Source organism: Cherax quadricarinatus, chromosome 40 (genome assembly GCF_038502225.1).
Source record: "Cherax quadricarinatus isolate ZL_2023a chromosome 40, ASM3850222v1, whole genome shotgun sequence".
Lineage (NCBI taxonomy): Eukaryota > Metazoa > Arthropoda > Malacostraca > Decapoda > Parastacidae > Cherax > Cherax quadricarinatus.
Genome location: NC_091331.1, coordinates 9,625,056 through 9,643,943, shown reverse-complemented (window position 1 = coordinate 9,643,943; position 18,888 = coordinate 9,625,056). Strand labels below are relative to the sequence as shown.

Sequence of the window (18,888 nt, the reverse complement as noted above, 5' to 3'; positions counted from 1 at the left end):
TAAATAATTGGAACAAACTCCCAGGTACCGTAAATAAGGCACAAACTGTGGGTAGCTTTAAATATAGTTTGGGAGGGTATATGAGTGGGTGTGAGCTAGACCTGCCCATCATGGGCAACTAGGCCTCCAGCAGTGTTCCTTCATTCTTGTGTATCATCTAAGCACACATTACATACGCTGAATCAACTGGTCAAACATCGAAATAACAATGCTTAACAATTCGCAAAGAGGCGAAATTATTTACAAACAGGTTGCAGGTTCGAGTCCTGCTGTGGACGTAGACATTGTATCGAAATAACAATACATACCTTTTAAGAATGACGTGCTGATACTTGTAAAACGCTCTTGATCTAAGATATTGGCACTGCCTTTATCTCCCTTGGAACAAACCTGATTTCCTTCCATTAACTACGAGCTGTATTGACTCCTACGAGTTTAACACTATATCATGAATATATTAACATTACACTATCTGATTTTTATTTTTTTTAAACAAGTTAATGAGAGAATATTTTGGCCATCAGCGCGATCTGCTCCATCTACTTTGTGGACAGCCTGGTCAGTCAGTTACCTGCCCACACTGCCATCACAACCCTGTTGATTAGGCATTTGCCTTGTTTTTAATTATTCAGGTGTGGTCAGGTCTTAAGCCACTGGAGGTCAAGAATTTACATAACCGACGTTTGTCTGAATAGTAACTTGACTTTACGTTTGAGTACTTTCGTGGCTCACTGCTTTCATGAGTCAATCTCTGAACAGGCCTCCTCGTCTGGTTAAGTTAGGCTGTTGGTACTCGCAGTCCCCATTCTCTTTTGAAGGGTACGGAAAAACCCTTTTCCAGTGATCAAAGGAAAATTACGTTACCTTTGCTACCTTTGATATAATGAAGATGAAAGTTAAGACACTTGTGCAACATCTGGTTATCTTTATTGTAGACGTTTCGCCATCCAGTGGCTTTATCAATACAGATTCTTGGACATAACAAGAAAACAGAAGAACTATATACAAAAGATGAGATATTCAGTCCCTCAGCCTTGATAAAGCCACTGGATGGCGAAACGTCTACAATAAAGATAACCAGATGTTGCGCAAGTGTCTTAACTTTCATCTTGTCTTGCACATACCTTTGATATACCTTTGAAGAGCTTCGAGAGTTTCACTACTCTCGGAGCCGGGCCATGTTCTTATGGTGCTTGCCTGGTCCACCAGGCTGTTGCTGCTGGAGGCCCGCTGCCCCATCACAGCCTGGTTGATCTGGCACCTGGTGAAGATACTTGTCCAGTTTCCTCTTGAAGGGTTCTACACTTCTTCCAGCCGTGTTTCTGATATCTTCTGGTAAGATGTTGAATAGATGTTGAATGTTGAACACTGATGCATGAACTTGAGACGATTACCGGATACAAAATGGAGGCGGACAGCATTAACATGTCAGAAGACCTATAGGCTAGACATCACCAGAGGGCTAACGCAACAAAGGCCAGGATAATAACAAATTGGATTATGAGAACTTTCAAAACGAGAATAGTCTCGACAACAATGATTATTCGTATCATTTGTGCTCTGTCAAATATATATTGCTCAGTACTCATAGCTCCTTTCAATGTATAACAGCATCAGTCCACTGTGGACGTTTTTCGAGCCAGGGTATACCTGGGGTCAACGCCCCCGCGGCCCGGTCTGTGACCAGACCTCATGGTGGATCAACCAGGCTGTTACTGTTGGCCGCATGCAACCCAACGTACGAGTCACAGCCCGGCTGGTTAGGCTGTGCTGTAAAATATTGATAGAATCAGCAAACCATCTAATCTACTTAGCATGCACTCACTAGAGCAGGGATATACATCTGACCAATTACTGCAAAATATGCGGGATCAGCCAGTTTGTGAAGATTACGTAGGCCTATGGGTCGCTGGCAGCAACAATCAGGCAGTCAAGAGTGAAATCATATCAGGACGGGTTGGGAAAGTAGAACCCTCGAAATCGGCCACAACTACGAATAACCTCAGTGATCTTTAACAGTCTATCACGCCTCCCTCTTTTAATGAGGTATTTAAAAGTAAAAACCGGTAAATCAAAGAAGAGACGATAATGAATAATTATGATTGAAATAATTATGAATCAATGAAGATAATGATTATAATACTAAATATTCCGAAATAATTGTAACATTACTATGACCATGACACAAATGTTTCACTGGAAAGGCATCCCAAATCGCACTTCGTGGAAGCCGTAACTGCGGCGAAGGCATAGTTACATGCAGCTCAACCTACCATTAGCATCCTTACTTGCCAACACATCTGTGCATATACATCCACAGCTTAAACAAATACAGTCCAAATAAGTTATTAAATAGCGCGGATCGTAACTAACTTCAGCTAAAAATAGCCCGGCCACCCCCACTGCAACACACGCTCTCATTGCAGCCATTCTCTGATTAAAATACACAAATGATTATCTAACCTCACGACGTAGTTTACCTAGAAAAACACATGTCCAGGAATGTACTGCTCACTGCAGTTACTAATATAATACTCACTGCAGTTACTAATATAATACATGTACCTAAAACAAGTGCTAAATCCACTAGGTTGTGATAGATAAGGAGGCCTGCGGAACACTGACAACAACACCCTGCTTAACCAGGCAGTCAGTAAACAAGTCTGACTTCAAGTCAGACTTCGAGAGTTAAAAGCTTCAAAAAGGTTTATACTCTGAGTTGTATCAGTGCATATATATATAGTGTAACTTTATCCTGATCTTAGGGGATTACAGTATTCTTGACTAGTGATGAACACGTAGTGCAGCTTAGTGAGCGCTGCGTAAATGATACACTTAAAATTACTTAACTCAACCAGCTAACCAAGAACTTGCGAGACAAGTCAAAAGTTTATGTCACAGCTGTGTATCAAATGCTACTAAAACTAATATTGCTAAAAACGAAACGGCCACCTCCAGGTAACTCAGGTGAAAGATAAATAGAAAGTCTTAAGTTAGATCAATTATTTTATATTACGTCAATTTAAGAGAGGTTAAACATGTTAATTTTGATGTAAAGCTTATAATACAATGGTATATAAAAATTTGCATAACTGTACTGCACTTTTGTGGTGGATTATACTGTCACTATATTCATGAGGAAGTAACTTGTAAACCCGTATGTCATAGAGCCTAGGGAATGGGAGGCAATCAGGTTTGATCCGAGGAGAAGGAAGGGTAGCTCTGATTCCTCAGATTAAGAGCCCTTCAGCATCAACCCCTATCCCTCCCACGACGGGTCCTTGGGAGTGGAGGTCAGAAAATCTACCAGGTGATCCGACTGGATTTTAACATTACCATTTGTGGGCTTTATAACAAAAAGCCCACAAATTGGAAGCGAAAAGTGGATGACGTTTCGACAAATTGGAATTAAAGTGGACGATGTTTTGGATAATTTGTAAATGAAGTGATAATGTTTCGCATAGCTAAATCAGAAATATAAAGTGAACCATGTTTCCGACAAAATGGAAATGAAACAAAATGTTTTGGACTTTCCAGGAGCAATGGCAAGTTGCAAATAAGAAAAGGAAAGGTAAAAGCGGCAACGAACCGACAAGTAGATGACAAAGACAGTAAATACTAAGCTTTTATTGCAACAATGCTTTACTAATTTACAATTTTATAAAAGTTTCAAATGAGATTTTGCTTCATTTATGGCTTAAAATTCAGTTTAATAAGTTTGATTTAAAATCAAAATAATTATTGTTTCAACAAATTATACTATCAATCCCGTTATGTATTTTCCTACTGTTGTTACAACAGTACGTAGATGCCAGTCAGAGAGTGTTATAGAACGAGTTAAAACAGGGACTGGAATCATATAATCTCACGACACAGCCACTAAATGTTAAACTCACTACTGGAGTAATGATACTATTGTACAGGAGGATGGAGAAGCGATGTATCAGGAAGGAATAATAGTGATGATAAATGAGCGTGGAGTAGTGATAACATTGACAAGATAAGTAATGAAGCTAGGCGAGGGTGAAGCTTTAGTTTCTCCTCGTGTGAGGCGTTGTTTCCTGTCTCTGATACCTATTTCAGGTCAGTGCATTGTAAGGCAGAGAGAAAGTCAGCTCTAGTTACGAGTGTTTGGACGATTTCGATTTATAGTAATAGTACTTCATATGAAACACTAAACTCGTGAGGGTCAATCAGCGCAAGGAGTCTCTCGAGCCTCTTTCAGCTGATCACGAGACCTACACAGAGCCCAGCCTTCCTTTTCTAGATGCTTCCTGTACATTGTGCTTGCCGAATTCTGTTTGCAGGGGTAGAGTCTCAGCTCCTGGTGACGGAGCTAGGAGCTAAGACTCCTTCCTGCAAACGAAATTTAGTGTTTAGTGTTTCATATGAAGTACTATTACTATAAATCGAAATCGTCCACACACTCGTGACTTGATCTGTCTCTGCCTTATAATGCACTGACCTGAAGCAGGTATCAGAGACAGGAAACAACGCCTCACACGAGGATAAACTAAAGCTTCACCCTCGCCTATTTTCATTACTTATCTCGTCAATGTTATCACTACTCCACTCTCATTTATCATCACTAGTATTCCCTCCTGATATATAGCTCTCAGCTCCTAGCTCCGTCAACTAAACCGTTTTGATTCGCACTGATTTCTAACCTCTTGGGCTTATTATATCTGCTCTTGAAGCAGTATACAGCCCCCCCTTCACCCCGAGACCACACTATTTCCTCATCCAAATTATTCCACTTTTCAAACACCCTGAGACATAACAAATTACTCCCTAACATCCATAAGACTCATGTGTGACTTTAGCTTCCACCTACTACACATAGCGTTGTCACTGGTCCTCGCAATTCAGTCTGTCCCTATCTCCCTTTTCAATTCTTCTTTATGTTTATTAAGTAGTAATTATGTCTCCATTAGTCCTTATCCTTGGCTAAGGCTGTCAAGTTCAGTTCCCTCACTGTCTCCTCAGCGCATTCCTCGCAGTTCTGCAGTTCTGTGACAAGACTGATTGCAAACCATCGGATCACTTCGATTATTATAATCATGAGAGAATGCTAAACCCGTAGGATTATACAGCGCATGGGGGGGGGGGATGGAAGGTATTCAGGCTCAATTCAGGGAACCGGAGCACAGACCAAATTCCCTAGATCAAGAGCCCCTCACCAGCGTCAAGGAACCTCCCTTGAGGGATGATCACTTCGTGCTCCTGCACCTGCTCTAACAAGGTGGGGATTGGGGGCTCTATACTGGAGCCACGTATTCGACAAATACTTAATTTTCAGAACACGCGTGATTGGACCTGACCTTAGCTCTCCTTGTTTCTAAACGCCTTACTTTTTTTTACTCATTCGTTACTTATAATGGTCTAGGATGGATGGAAATGTCGTCCATTTTCATTCCTAACTAGTGGGTTTGTTGTGAATAGTCCAAAAAGACATTTTAGCATTTTTAAAGGGAAGGAAACATGTGGAACACTAGGTGTCGGGGATAATAACTTTATTAATGCTCGTAATACGATGGTTAGCTTGCTTGTCCCATGGCCAGGGGAAACGGGATGCATGCAATCCACATGATTTTTTCCTATTTACGTCACTACTGTACTGCAACTACTGCACTTCTGTAAGTGTACAACTACATTACTGCTACTAGAGAGAGAGAGAGAGAGAGAGAGAGAGAGAGAGAGAGAGAGAGAGAGAGAGAGAGAGAGAGAGAGAGAGAGAGAGAGAGAGAGAGAGAGAGAGAGAAATGACAGGGGAGGTGAAATGAGAGAAAGAAGAATTGAGAGATGGGAGAAGACAGATGAGAGATGGCAGATAACAGTTTTTCGACTACCACTCACTTCTTTGTGGCCGTCAATACGGCTTCAGAAAAGGTCACCTGTTGCTGATATGTTATTAAACCTCTCCACTTAGTGGCACCAGACACTGAATGAATCCAAAGTCAGCTGTGTAGTTGCATTGGACATTGCTGGTGCTTTCAACAGAGTATGGCACCAGGGACTCTTGGCAAAACTGCAACCACTGGGAATTGCATTCTCTACACCATGTTTCCTCAGTGATTACCTTCAAGGTAGCTAAGCGTAGTTCTCAACGGGACAGAGTCAGTAAGACATCCTGTTGGTGCAAGTGTTCCACAGGGAATTGTGCTTTGGCCAGTGTTATGGAATGTCTAACTTCAATGACCTCCATCTTGTCCGAGAATCCCATGCATATGCAGACAACTGTACTTTGACATTTACTTATCCAAGAGAGGAAATGCCAGGTGTTCCAAGTTACATCAATCACCAGCTTACAGCCATATATATCAGCCTTGGGTAAACGGTGGGAGGTAACATTTGCTCCTGAGAAAACACAAATGATGGTCTCTAGGCACCATAATGGTAATGCTGGAGCAGTGATAAGAATGAACAGCAGTGTTGGTACCCAGGGACGAACTTGATATCCTTGGGATGAAATCCTACTCCAAATTGACCGTGAAAAATGACGTTGTAAATCTTGCAAACAAGCCGGCCAGGAAACTTACAGCATTTCTACGTTGATCTCGCATCTGCTCGACAGCAGAGGTTGCAAGATTCTGCATGAAGCATAAGTATGCTCACACTTTGAATGTGCTCCACTTTCTTGGACTGCCTGCCTTCCCTCTCATCTGCGACTTCTTGACATAAGAGAACAGAGCAAAACCACTCATCTCTCGCCTGGGCCCATTATTATAATAAAAAAGAAGCGCTGAACCACAAGGGCTGCTCGCCTGTGCCCAGCCTGGATAGATCTGTCATTTCACCAGAGTCTTCAACACCAGAGGGATGTGGGTGGCCTTACTGTTACGTACAAGGCCAATACTGTTACACTCGGCTCAACTCTGAGGACAGCGAGAAGTTTCTACACAAGACGGGCAGCAAGAAGTAACTTCACACTGTACCCTTCTCCAGACCATCACTTCATCCGAGATCATTTATTCCTAGGATGTTTCGAGTCTGGAACATGTTCGTACAACATACCTGGAGTTTACCTGGAGAGGGTTTCGGGGGTCAACGCCCCCGCGGCCCGGTCTGAGACCAGGCCTCATGGTGGATCAAGGTCTGATCAACCAGGCTGTTACTGCTGGCCGCACGCACGCTGACGTACGAACCACAGCCCGGTTGGTCAGGCTGTCTTCAAGGAGGCACTGGACAGGTAGATACCTGTCCAGTGCCTTCTTGAAGACAGCCAGGGGTCTATTGGTAATCCCCCTTATGTATGCTGTTGATCAAATGAAACTATTGGCCCACAGATGGTTCCAACTTCATCCTGTTCCATATTTGTATGTTTCATAACTATAAAAGGCTTTCAAATAAGCTGACGTAGGTAACAGCTCTTAGCTTGTAAATAAAGTTACTAATCCTTAACCTAACCTTGTAAAACCCTGTGTAAGAGAGGTGTGAGAGGAGAGAGGGGACATACGAGTTGTCGATAACTTGTCAATAGTTAGGGATCCTTAACCTAACCTGTGTAAAAAAAAAAGAGAGGGGGAGAGAGAGAGAGAGAGAGAGAGAGAGAGAGAGAGAGAGAGAGAGAGAGAGAGAGAGAGAGAGAGAGAGAGAGAGAGAGAGAGAGAGAGAGAGAGAGACAGAGAGAGAGACAGAGAGACACAGACAGAGAGAAAGTTAAGAGGGGGAACAAGTCGGAGCCACTAATGACACTGAGTGCACCGCCAAGGATGTTTTGTTTATTCTAGTGTATACGGAGATAAGTCCATGTTCAAAGAACGCACGAGCCAAGTAGCCAAGAAGGATCAAAGTCACGAATTTTGACAACAAAATTTTCATAAAAAGCAACGACTTCCATCATATTCACACATGATCATTCTCGGATTCCACTGAAATGTCTAAGTCCCAGACTGAAACATCAATAATGATATTTTCACTTGGTTCTTTTTGCTTATATTTACGAGATGAACATATGATGTGCTATGATTATAAATAAATTTAGATTATCAGCACATTCCACATCAAATATGGTATTTAAATGTGAAGCGTTAAACTCGTAAACCAAGGGAAAGATAATCAGGTTTCATTCTATGAAGGAAAGGGGTAGTTTCAATTCATTGGATCAAGTACCTTTTACCAGCATTGAAGGAGTCAAATGCAGGAAAAGCTTCATAAAACTAAACATCATAGCGCAATGGTCAAAAGAACACAAACCAGGATCCTTGCCAACCAGCTCACGTCCCCAACCACCAGAGATTTACTCTTCTCTTGTATGCTAATCCTCGTCGTTCATGGCTTCCAAGTGGCTTTCTTGGAGATTCCAAGAACTCGTTCATACAAGGTTTCTTGCCTTGTAGCTTCTAACAAAGCTTTCTTTCGAGTTCGTAGGTTATAAAATTTGGTTTACTGGAGCGAACCGGTCTCTTAAATATTACGATAGAGAAAAAAGAAGAGAATAACAAGCCTGCCACTGGTTATACTAGTCATTTTTCCGACATGTCCTAACGTCAACTTTTTTTTTCTGCTGTGTTTAACTCCGTTGCCTTACAGAGTTCTATGCACATGCTATTTTAGGTTAGGTTAACGTTAAGTAATTAACCATTTATTACATACTATTAACCCAATATATGTAATAACAAAGGCAAGGTTACATTTTGATGAGCAAACAGAAAACGGGGAACTACCGAGATCTAGGAAATCAAATATTTACCACAAAACCAATGTAAACATTCCAGTGTCCAAGTCGGTTTTTCCACATGGAAGTCACCGAAAATTTTTGCGTATTATAGTGCGTTGGAAGTTTCATGCTAGTCAATCTCGGCTGTCTTAATGTTTAACCCCTGTATATGTATATGTATATATGCAATAAGATCACAGTAAACAGGTGATTTCAAAATATGCAAAACAACCACTCTGAAAGAATAGAGAAATTCCAAGCGCTTTCGTGACTACTCACATTATCAAGGAACTATGAAAGTGAAGCATCCAAGGAAGCTATATAAGGGGTCGGCCAGCACCTCACTATCAGATCCCACAACGGTTAAACACGTGACGCGCGGCGAGCCAACTTGGATAGGTCCTTTGCAAAACTCACCCCCAAGCTATTTATTTGTCCAGTGTATTATTAAATTCTACCCAAATTCTATTAATTATAAATGGATCTAATTTATATAAACCAAAGGAAATATTCATATTATTGTCAAAACTGCATGTATATATATATATATATATATATATATATATATATATATATATATATATATATATATATATATATATATATATATATATATATATATTATATACAGGGGTTGAACAAAATAATATGAACACCTTGTCCTATAAAAAAAATTCAATACGAATTAGTCCTCTATTTGCAGCTAAAACAGTACCAATTCGGCAAGGAAATGGTTCATATAGTATGTGAACAGCATCCAGAGGAATTTTGAGCCATTCGTCATGCAAAACCTGCTCTAACTCTTCCAAAGACGACGATGGAGGTAATCGGTTCCTGACTTGCTGTTCCCATAGATGCTCGATAACATTTAGATCCGGCGATTGTGGGGGGCCAATCCAAGTATTCAACTTCACTTTTATGTTCTTCTAAATTTTGAACAGTCGAGCGGTGTGAACTGGTGAATTATCGTTTTAGAAGATAGCGCAAAAAGGGACCTGTAACACATTTAAATTTATTATTCTGTCATTCGACAGTTTACTCAACAGGTGCTCATGTTGAACATCAAAATGGTATACAATACCGACAGGTTGTTAGGTAAGACACATTGATGTTCATCTTGTCAGACACTGCAACACGTGGCATCTTGGTACAGAAAACACCTTGGACAAGCTTTTCAAGTGAGAAGGGTTGGATCTGAGAGGGACATGACCTCTCAGTTGCCTCTCACTACTACTACTACTACTACTACTACTACCCTGCACCTCTCCTTCCGACAGTATTTAAGTCTCCGCACTGTCGCTTGATCTTCAGATAGTTCCTGACTATGGAACTGAACTTCTCCAGGCCGAGGGACTGACAACCTCAAATTCTACGACTTTAAGGGTGATGGACTGATTACATCGTCTTCACATCTCTACTGTTCCTGCCTACTTTCTGTATTCGACTGAAGAAGCCTACTGTGTAGGCGAAACGTTTCGGAATAAAGTTGTCTAACTGTTGCATATGTGTCTTACCTAACAACAGGTGCTCATGTTATTTTGTCCCTGTGTGTACTCACCTAGTTGTGGTTGCAGGGGTCGATTCATAGCTCCTGGCCCCGCCTCTTCACTGGCCGCTACTGGGTCACTCTCCCTGCACCATGAGCTTTATCATACCTCTGCTTAAAGCTATGAATGGATCCTGCCTCCACTACATCGCTTCCCAAACTATTCCACTTCATGACTATTCTGTGACTGAAGAAATACTTCTTAACATCCCTGTGATTCATCTGTGTCTTCAATTTTCAACTGTGTCCCCTTGTTGCCATGTCCCATCTCTGGAACATTCTGTCTCTGTCCACCCTGTCAATTCCTCAGTATTTTATATGTATTTTATATTTTATGTGTGTGTGTGTGTGTGTGTGTGTGTGTGTGTGTGTGTGTGTGTGTGTGTGTGTGTGTGTGTGTGTGTGTGTGTGTGTGTGTGTTGCCAAATAGGTAAAACTTCCGATTTTGGCAACGCTCTTCTAGCGGAATAAGACAAGTAAAGATTTATGTATGCAGTAATCTTGCAAAAACAAAAACAAAAAAAAAAAACATTCTGAACCTAACGAAAAAAATATATTTAATTGTTTATTATTAAATTATTGTAAACTTATCTCAAATATATTTAGATGGATTGGGCTAAATTAAATTACGTTTGTTATAATAATGTTAGGTAAGTTTTTTAAGGTTCTTTTGGTACAAAATTATTAGTTTTTACATTATCATAAATGAAAATATATATCTTTAAACGTATATGAAAAAAATTTAGAAAGGACTTAATTTTAAATGAGTTCTTGCTAATTGACCAATTTTACCTATTCGGCAAAACACACACACACACACACACACACACACACACACACACACACACACACACACACACAGAGCAGAGGTATGATAAAGCTCACGGCTCAGGGAGAGTGACCTAGTAGCGGCCAGCGGGGGTCAGGAGCTGTGAATCGACCCCTGCAAGCACAACTAGGTGAGTACACACACTCTTGCTGTCTTGAAGATGATCAGAGGTTTGATAATTTCCCTCATGCATGAAGGAAAATCGTGGCCTCTGCCACTCAGCAAGACTACTTAACCAGAGAAGCCTGGCTCATAACTAGGCAGAGTAGAAAACTGTCGAAATCGGTCACAGGTATATCACGGATAGTAAAAATAATTAAGGTCAAAATAAAAAGCTGAAACCTTACTCAGCCAGTGGAGAGGGTGGAACAAACCGATTATATACCATCAAAATATTGCTGGTCATTTTACACTACCTGAATGTTAACAATACAATGGTCAACTTGGGAATGCTTTGTTAAATAAATAACCTGAGCAATAAATTACAACAAAAATTTCTTTTGATTTACAGAAACACTTCCATTTGTCAAACTCATGGTACGGGAAGCAGGAACATTAAAACTTAATTGAAATCTTTTCCTCTAATGATTTAAAATTACATAAAATGCTTATTAATTTTCGTAGCAATTTTTACCCCACATTATAAATATATCTTCATTTACTACAAGTACATGTACAAGGTATACAGGCCTAGCTGACATCAATGATATACTACTATACAGAAAGCCGGTTGTTATGCAGAGCATTTCGGGTAAATTAGGTCAGTTTTGTCCCAGGATGCGACCCACACCAGTCGACTAACACCCAGGTACACATTTTACTGATGGATGAACATAGACAACCGGTGTAAGGAAACACGTCCACTGTTTCCACCCCTTCTCCGGGAATGGAACCCGGACCCTCATCGTGTGAAGCGAGAGCTTCAGGCCACGGGGCACCATTACACCAGTAAAATAGAAAATCTTTACTATTAATCAAGTTTATCCAAAAGCCTCTCGTATATTAACTGCTGATATATCTGGGTTACCTAACGTGATACTTAAGGGAATACCTAACTAGGTCGTTGCCTACGTCCGGTTAAGGTGACTATAGAGCAATTAAAGCATAGGGATGAATATGGGCGATGATGATCCAACCTACAATATGGTAGGCTTTTCAGCAAGTAAAAAAAAAAAAGCATGACTAGATGATGTTTGATTTATAGTAATAATATACCTTATCTTTGATATACCTTTACCTTTGAAGAGTTTCGAGAGTTTCACTATTCTCGAGTCCGGCCATGGGCCAGGCTAGTCTGGTACTTGCCTGATCATCCAGGCTGTTGCTGCTGAAGGCCCACTGCCCCACATATCCATCACAGCCTGGTTGATCTGGCACCTGGTGAAGATACTTGTCCAGTTTCCTCTTGAAGGCTTCTACACTTGTTCCAGCCATGTTTCTGATATCTTCTAGTAAGATGATGAATAGTCTAGGGTGTTGATATAGTGTTCTTTTATTGTCCCCTCCGCACCTGGTTACCTGGAATAACCTCCAGGTAACCAGGTAACCCCTGCTTCTCACTGGGTTTATTTTGCACTTCCTCCCATATCTCTCACTCCAGTATGTTGTTATGGCAGTGTGCAGATTTGGGACCAGGCCCTCGAGTACTTTCCAGGTATATATTATCATGAATCTCTCTCTCTCCTCCGCTCCAATGAGTACCTGTTCAAGACTTGAAGGCGTTCCCAGTAATTTAGTTGCTTTACTGGCTCAATGTGAGCCGTAAACGTTCTCTGAATTTGTTCCAGCAATGATAATTCTGCTTTGAACGGGGCCGTCAGCACTGAGCAATATTCTAAATGAGGGGTCAGCACTAAATCAAAATCGTAAGGGTTACACAGCGCCAGGGTAATGGGAAACAATCTGGATCGATCCATGGAAAGGAAGGCTAGATCCCATTCGCAAGCTCAAAAAGATACTCACCAGCATCAAGATATATCCTTTGATAAGCATAATAATAATAATAATAATAATAATAATAATAATAATAATAATAATATATTGACCTACTGCAAATGACGTACTGTAGACAAGTTAAAAACAGAACGTCGCAGAAAAATCTTTCATTGGGACACAGTTTCGCTCCGTGTACGTAAGTTTTGCCGAGTCATACCCTGGTGACGTTTTGCCGGGAGTGAAACACTGTCCAAATGAAGCTTGTTTTGCAACTTATCCTTGCTTTACTGATTATTAATAGAACTATTGATACTGTTAACTTGAAGTACCAAGTATTTTTTTTAATATCATTTCTCAATAACTATCGTATAAAAACAGGAGAGTGTAAACACAGCCACGTTTTCTGCCAGGTCTGATAAAGCTGAAATCTACACTTTCCAAACTTTTACATTTTCCTGGGCTGCTCGCTGCTGGTTCCGGAAGACCCAACTTTAAAATATTCTTAAAGCGGAGTGTTGTAAAAATGGGACTATGAGATGTCGTTTGGCTGCCATGGTCACGAACTAAATGCATACTAGTGTCCTTAGTCTGAATTCTGGCCACGGGAACTTCAAGGAATATTTCAGATATCGTAATTATTAAAAACTTGAAAGCTGAAAATTCAGTGTCGTTCAGAGTTTAAATCCCTGAAGTTTCCTGTAATAATTTTGAATTAGGTTTAATGTAGTTTACAGAATATATCATATTCCTACTAGCTTGTCGTGAAAAAAAAACCGGGTTCACAATTATCCAGGCAAATAAGGGATATACTTACTGTCTCATTTGGTGAAGTAGTGATTATAGAGCCATTTATTTATTCATGAAAGAGCTAAAATGCCAAAGGTAAGAACAGGTTGATTCTCACCTTCCATTAGCCTTTGCACTCTCAGTGGGTAGCCTTTCTCTTGGTGGATTCATGGTCAATTAACTATCACTATAAATACGGAAAAATTAAACGACAGTTAATTTTTGCAATATTTTGAGCATTTTTCCGATAGTTCCTTAGATCACTGCTTCAGTGAGGATGATTTGTGTTAGCGGCATGCATTCCAACTTAGAAACAGTCCGACTGCTCAGCTTTCTTTTCTTTAGATACCAATTAGATGTCATAATTTCCCTTATATTTAAATGAAACCTGTTGAAAAATCTTGGAAGCTGTATGTTGAGTTTCCCATACTGTCTCTCTCTCTTCAATAAAAGCTTTATTTCTTCATCGCTGTTCTGAATTTTTGGCTTAGTGTGCAAGCACTTGCGAATTTCTTGAAAGAACGTACGCTAGAGAATAACAAGATCTCAAATTATTAAAAAAAAAAAAACAAATACCACGGGTGGGGTTTGAACCCGCGATCAGTGTGTCTCAAAACTACAAACCGTCGCGTTAGCCACTGTCCTTGACTGTCTGGTCAACCAAGTTGTTGCTGTTGGAAACCCGCCGGCCCATATCCATAACAGCCTGGTTTATCCGAAACACCTCAGCGGTAGTGATTCAGTTTCTTGTAAATTTCTACACTTAGTTACTATAGAAGCATGGTAATTTTATCGTCAACTTTTCTGACCTAGGACCTTGGTCACTCCGACATTTGGAGTGACAGTCTCAGGACAAAGTTTCTAACAAAAATAGTTTTTAGATATTTTTCTCCAACTACTTGTCGGATTCACATACTTTTATTACCTGCGATGCTCGTTCCAGCTTTTTTTTTATTATCGTCAGTTTTCCATGGTCGATTTGGAGGCCTTTATTGTTCATAGATTAAGTCTTTCAAGTCCTTTGAAGAAACTAACAAGCTAGTTTGTGTTCATCCTTTCTATTCTCTAATGGCTGCATGAAAAAAAATTCCCCTGACATGAGGCAAGCTTGCCCCCCACCCCTTCTTTCTTTCGGAGCTGTATAATTCGTCCCCCTTCAACCCATTCTTTAAAATCAGAACTTTGTTTTAAACTTTTAGTGCGTCAGTTTCTGCGCTACATAAGCATAGAAATGAAGAACTTTTTATATTTATATATATTTATATTTAGGTATCCGCCAATAACCAAATTACATAAACGGGACGATAACGTCTGGCAGCGAGGAAGACCGTAGTTTCTAAATAATTGGAAACCACGTGCAAGTTATTTACTGCAGAGGACCGGTTTTTCCCCTCTGTGGTGTTCAGTAGTCGTGTCCAGACTCAAGTGAAACCAGGTCTCAGTTATTTCTTATCGAAATTTTGAGTCATCTGAAGACTCATCGTACTTTCACTTAAGGAAAAAATAGTGAAATATAGTTAATGCGATTGTTATTGGTTAATGTTTACTTTATGCCAGGGTGTTTTTATATAAATTCTCCGGTGTCAAATGCGTCCTATAATAGATACATATATTCAGTGCCTCAAAACTAACATAGCAACCTAACCTTCCTAACATTTAATATAAAACAACTTTTTAATCTGCTTAGCCTTTTAAATAATTTTTATTATATTTGTGAGTGCTAAATCCGTAGGGGTCATTTAACGTCTGGGGGAACGAGAGTACTCTGGTTCAATCCAAGGGAGAGCACATGTTCAATTCCTTAGATCAGGAGCCCTTTACCGACACTAAGGAACTTCCTTTGAGGGGTTAGCCTTCTTAAGAATTTGCACAACTACATTTCGCTGTTTTCCTTGGGTGGGGGGGGGGAGAAGAAAGGAAGTCGAGAGAATAAAGAGCACACTGATGAGAAAGGGATACTTCTCAGGTGATCCAAGTTTCAGTTATCTGGCAGAATATAAATGAATCATTAGGATCGTGAATAGCATACCATTAGAGAATGTATAACCGTAGGCCTACACTGCTGCTACTTCTACATTAACCTCCTGAACACTAAAGTATGGTAAATCATGATATAAATTGCGTTTGGGAGTGATCTGCTGATACACTATATATAATAAGGCTTCACAGGTTTTGCTAAGTTTGTAGAACTTAAGTTTTCTATATAATAATATAATAATACAAATTCTCGTGGGATTTTATGTAGGTAATGGTACAACTCACTTATCAAGCAAGAGCAGAGTCGTTTTTTGACGGTAGTAGCTGCTTGCATGTTTAAGTAATGAAGACAGAATGGCATATAACGGTGCAGTGTGGCAATTATAGTAGGGGTGTTGGGAGATACATTACCCTACTTCCCAGTACTTTCTAATAACCATAAATTTAGAACTCCTACTTGAGCAATATACACTGGTTCAAGACACTTCAAATTTATATACAAAATAAATATATTAAAAGATTACTGGGACTGGGCATGTTGGGCTAAATAATAAATGGCCTTGCTGGTGTGCGCATGCTCCCAGAGGACAGAACGAACCCCCACACATACACACGCCGGCGACTGACGTGTGGACCCAAGCTGCTCACTCTCACCATCTTAATGCTAAACAAAGCTAAACAAAGTCTCTGTTCAGGTTATGTATTTAAAATGCATGCTACACAGCTATATGAAACTGGTACAAAAATGTAAAAGATGCTAGCTCACTCAATGGATACTCCATGAAAGAAAAGACCACCTGTCAAGTTGCTGGTGCAGATTGCATCACAATGTTGCGAGCACGTACTTCCCATACACTGATTCATTATCTTAATCCAGTTCATGGTGCCAATGGTGGCACCAAAGCGGCAATGCCAATGTGCAATCAGGGAAGCAACTCTTAAGGACTGACAGCACAAACACCTGTGGGCTGAAGGCCGCCAGATCTGCACCTCAGTACTATTTCACTTAATTTAAGTTCTTCAGTCACTATCGAGAGTTCACAATCACGTCTTCCTCCTCATTGATTTTCTCGTCGGAAGTATGGCTCATCACAGGCACGGGGATCCTAACAAGATGAAGAGGAAGATGTCAAGCACATTCTCAAATAGCCGGAAGCCTCAACTAAAATAGGTTTTTCCAAGAAGTGCGTGTTGATGGCTCTAGTTGGGATCCCTGACACTGCTTTAATAATGGGCAGTCACTTGGCTCATTCACACAACGTACTTTTTCCACACCTCCACGAGTGTATTAAGATAGCGGCAAGAGTCGTATAGAGACACCTAAACACAAACACCACTACGCCACAACTTGCTTCACGGGTTCCTGTGGACCAACTCCCTCGTTATGCTCAATACGATATATTTTTTCCTAGTAATTACACATGAATAAAGAATTATCGGGTAAAACTAATAGATGGAGACATTAAAAAGTTCGCGCTCACTGTTTATTTACATTCTATTCAAATCACTAACACTGAAACGCGTCTGAGTGAAACGAATCAACAGCGCAACCCTTCACTGTCGACTGTTGGGCAGACACTGTCGAGTCCAGTGTGTGGGAGAGAATTGGGGGGGGAAGAGGAGGAGGCTACCAAAGGCTGCCAGTTCTCTAAGTTGCCACAATTTCTTTCTTTGGCATTATATTTACCTTCATAAACTTACCTTTATAAAAAATTTAAATATAAATCCACTATCCGTATAGTACGTCCTACGGTGTTTCCCCAGTGAATACACCCGTCTATTGGAGGATATCGCATCGCAGGAGCTTATCAGCGCTAGGTTGCGGCAGCCACTGTAAAAGAATATTATTTTTCCATAAAGTTTAGCAGGAGTTTTTGTTGGCATCATTGATGTTTACGTAATCAAAATAAACAGAAAATGCATCGCACTGATCTGCTAAAGTTATAAAATTTTAGGAATAGACGAGAAGATTGAAATCCTGTTACAAAAAACAGCTATGTGGGTAGTCTTGTGCGAGGCTTCAACTTCAGAATTTTCTACATAATACATTTTTATCGCTTTGTATAAATATTTATGTTAGTCATTTATAAGTAACTGTTAATCCTTCTCCACTTTAACCACTGAAACGTAACGAAAACTCTTGATTTAATCGATCGGGAAAGAAACTGCAAATCTTTTCCCCACATCTGAAGTCCTTGGCTCACCACATGAACCCAGAGAGGTCGCTCTGACGCTGCTATGTTACTCAGAGGCTCCTCTAGGTTACCTTACATCCATATTTCTCGTCAGTGTCCCTAGATCCTACAACATGTAGAAGTTCCACTTGTTCAAAATTACTAAATTCCCATGTTTACGCAAGGCGGCTCATAGTAGCGACTTCGGCTTACACCCAAAGAATTCGGGTTCAGTTCTGGGGCGGGCTGAAGACGTGCGCATTTCTTACACCTGCTATCTTTGATATCGGTGAGGGGTTCTTCATCTAGAGAAATTGCACCTATCCTCCCTTTCCTTGAATGGAACCTGATTAGCTCCCATCCCACAGGCGTTGTATGACCCTTACGGGTTACAACAACGACACATAGATTCGTAATAACACGATTGCAAACAAATTACAGAATAGATGGGGTTCGAAACCATGGCAAGTGAGTCTTGAGATTCACTACCCTGTAAGTTTGAAGACTCGCCTACCATGGGTTCGACCCTCACCCATTCTGTGATTTCAACAACAATAATAATAATAATAATAATAATAATAATAATAAAATAATAATAATAATAATAATAATAATAAAATAATAATAATAATAATAATAATGTTTACAGTGTAGCAAATGATAGCCGGCTGTTGTGGGTCGCATCCGGGGGAAGAGGAATAAAGGGTTCCAGTGGAAATATTCCGAATAACAGTTATTTTGTAGATCCTGCAACATATGGTTTTTTACTTGCTCAAAATCAATAAATTTTGAAACTTATAAACATTTTTGCCTCTTCATTATCAACAGATCTTGCAACGTATATTTTTACCTGCATATAATCACCAGATCTTGCAATATATTGATGATTTTACCTGTTCAATATTATTGTATTCTGAAACATGCAAAAATATTTATAATCATTTATCTTGCATCAACTACAGAGGTTGGCGTCAATGGAATG

At 40.1% G+C, this 18,888-nt stretch overlaps 1 protein-coding gene across 9 annotated transcripts in view; it reads right to left on the bottom strand.

The window, feature by feature from the left end:
* The window catches only part of dome (cytokine receptor domeless), a 438,464-nt gene extending 421,140 nt beyond the window's left edge, over positions 1-17,324 (bottom strand). For 6 of the 9 annotated variants that reach the window (XM_070092688.1, XM_053774864.2, XM_053774858.2 and 3 more), the window contains exon 1: positions 17,245-17,324. The gene's annotated coding sequence lies outside the window, so the exon portion shown is untranslated. The other 3 variants (XM_070092684.1, XM_070092683.1, XM_070092686.1) reach the window with 3 other exon arrangements.
* Between the last annotated feature and the right edge of the window lie 1,564 nt (positions 17,325-18,888).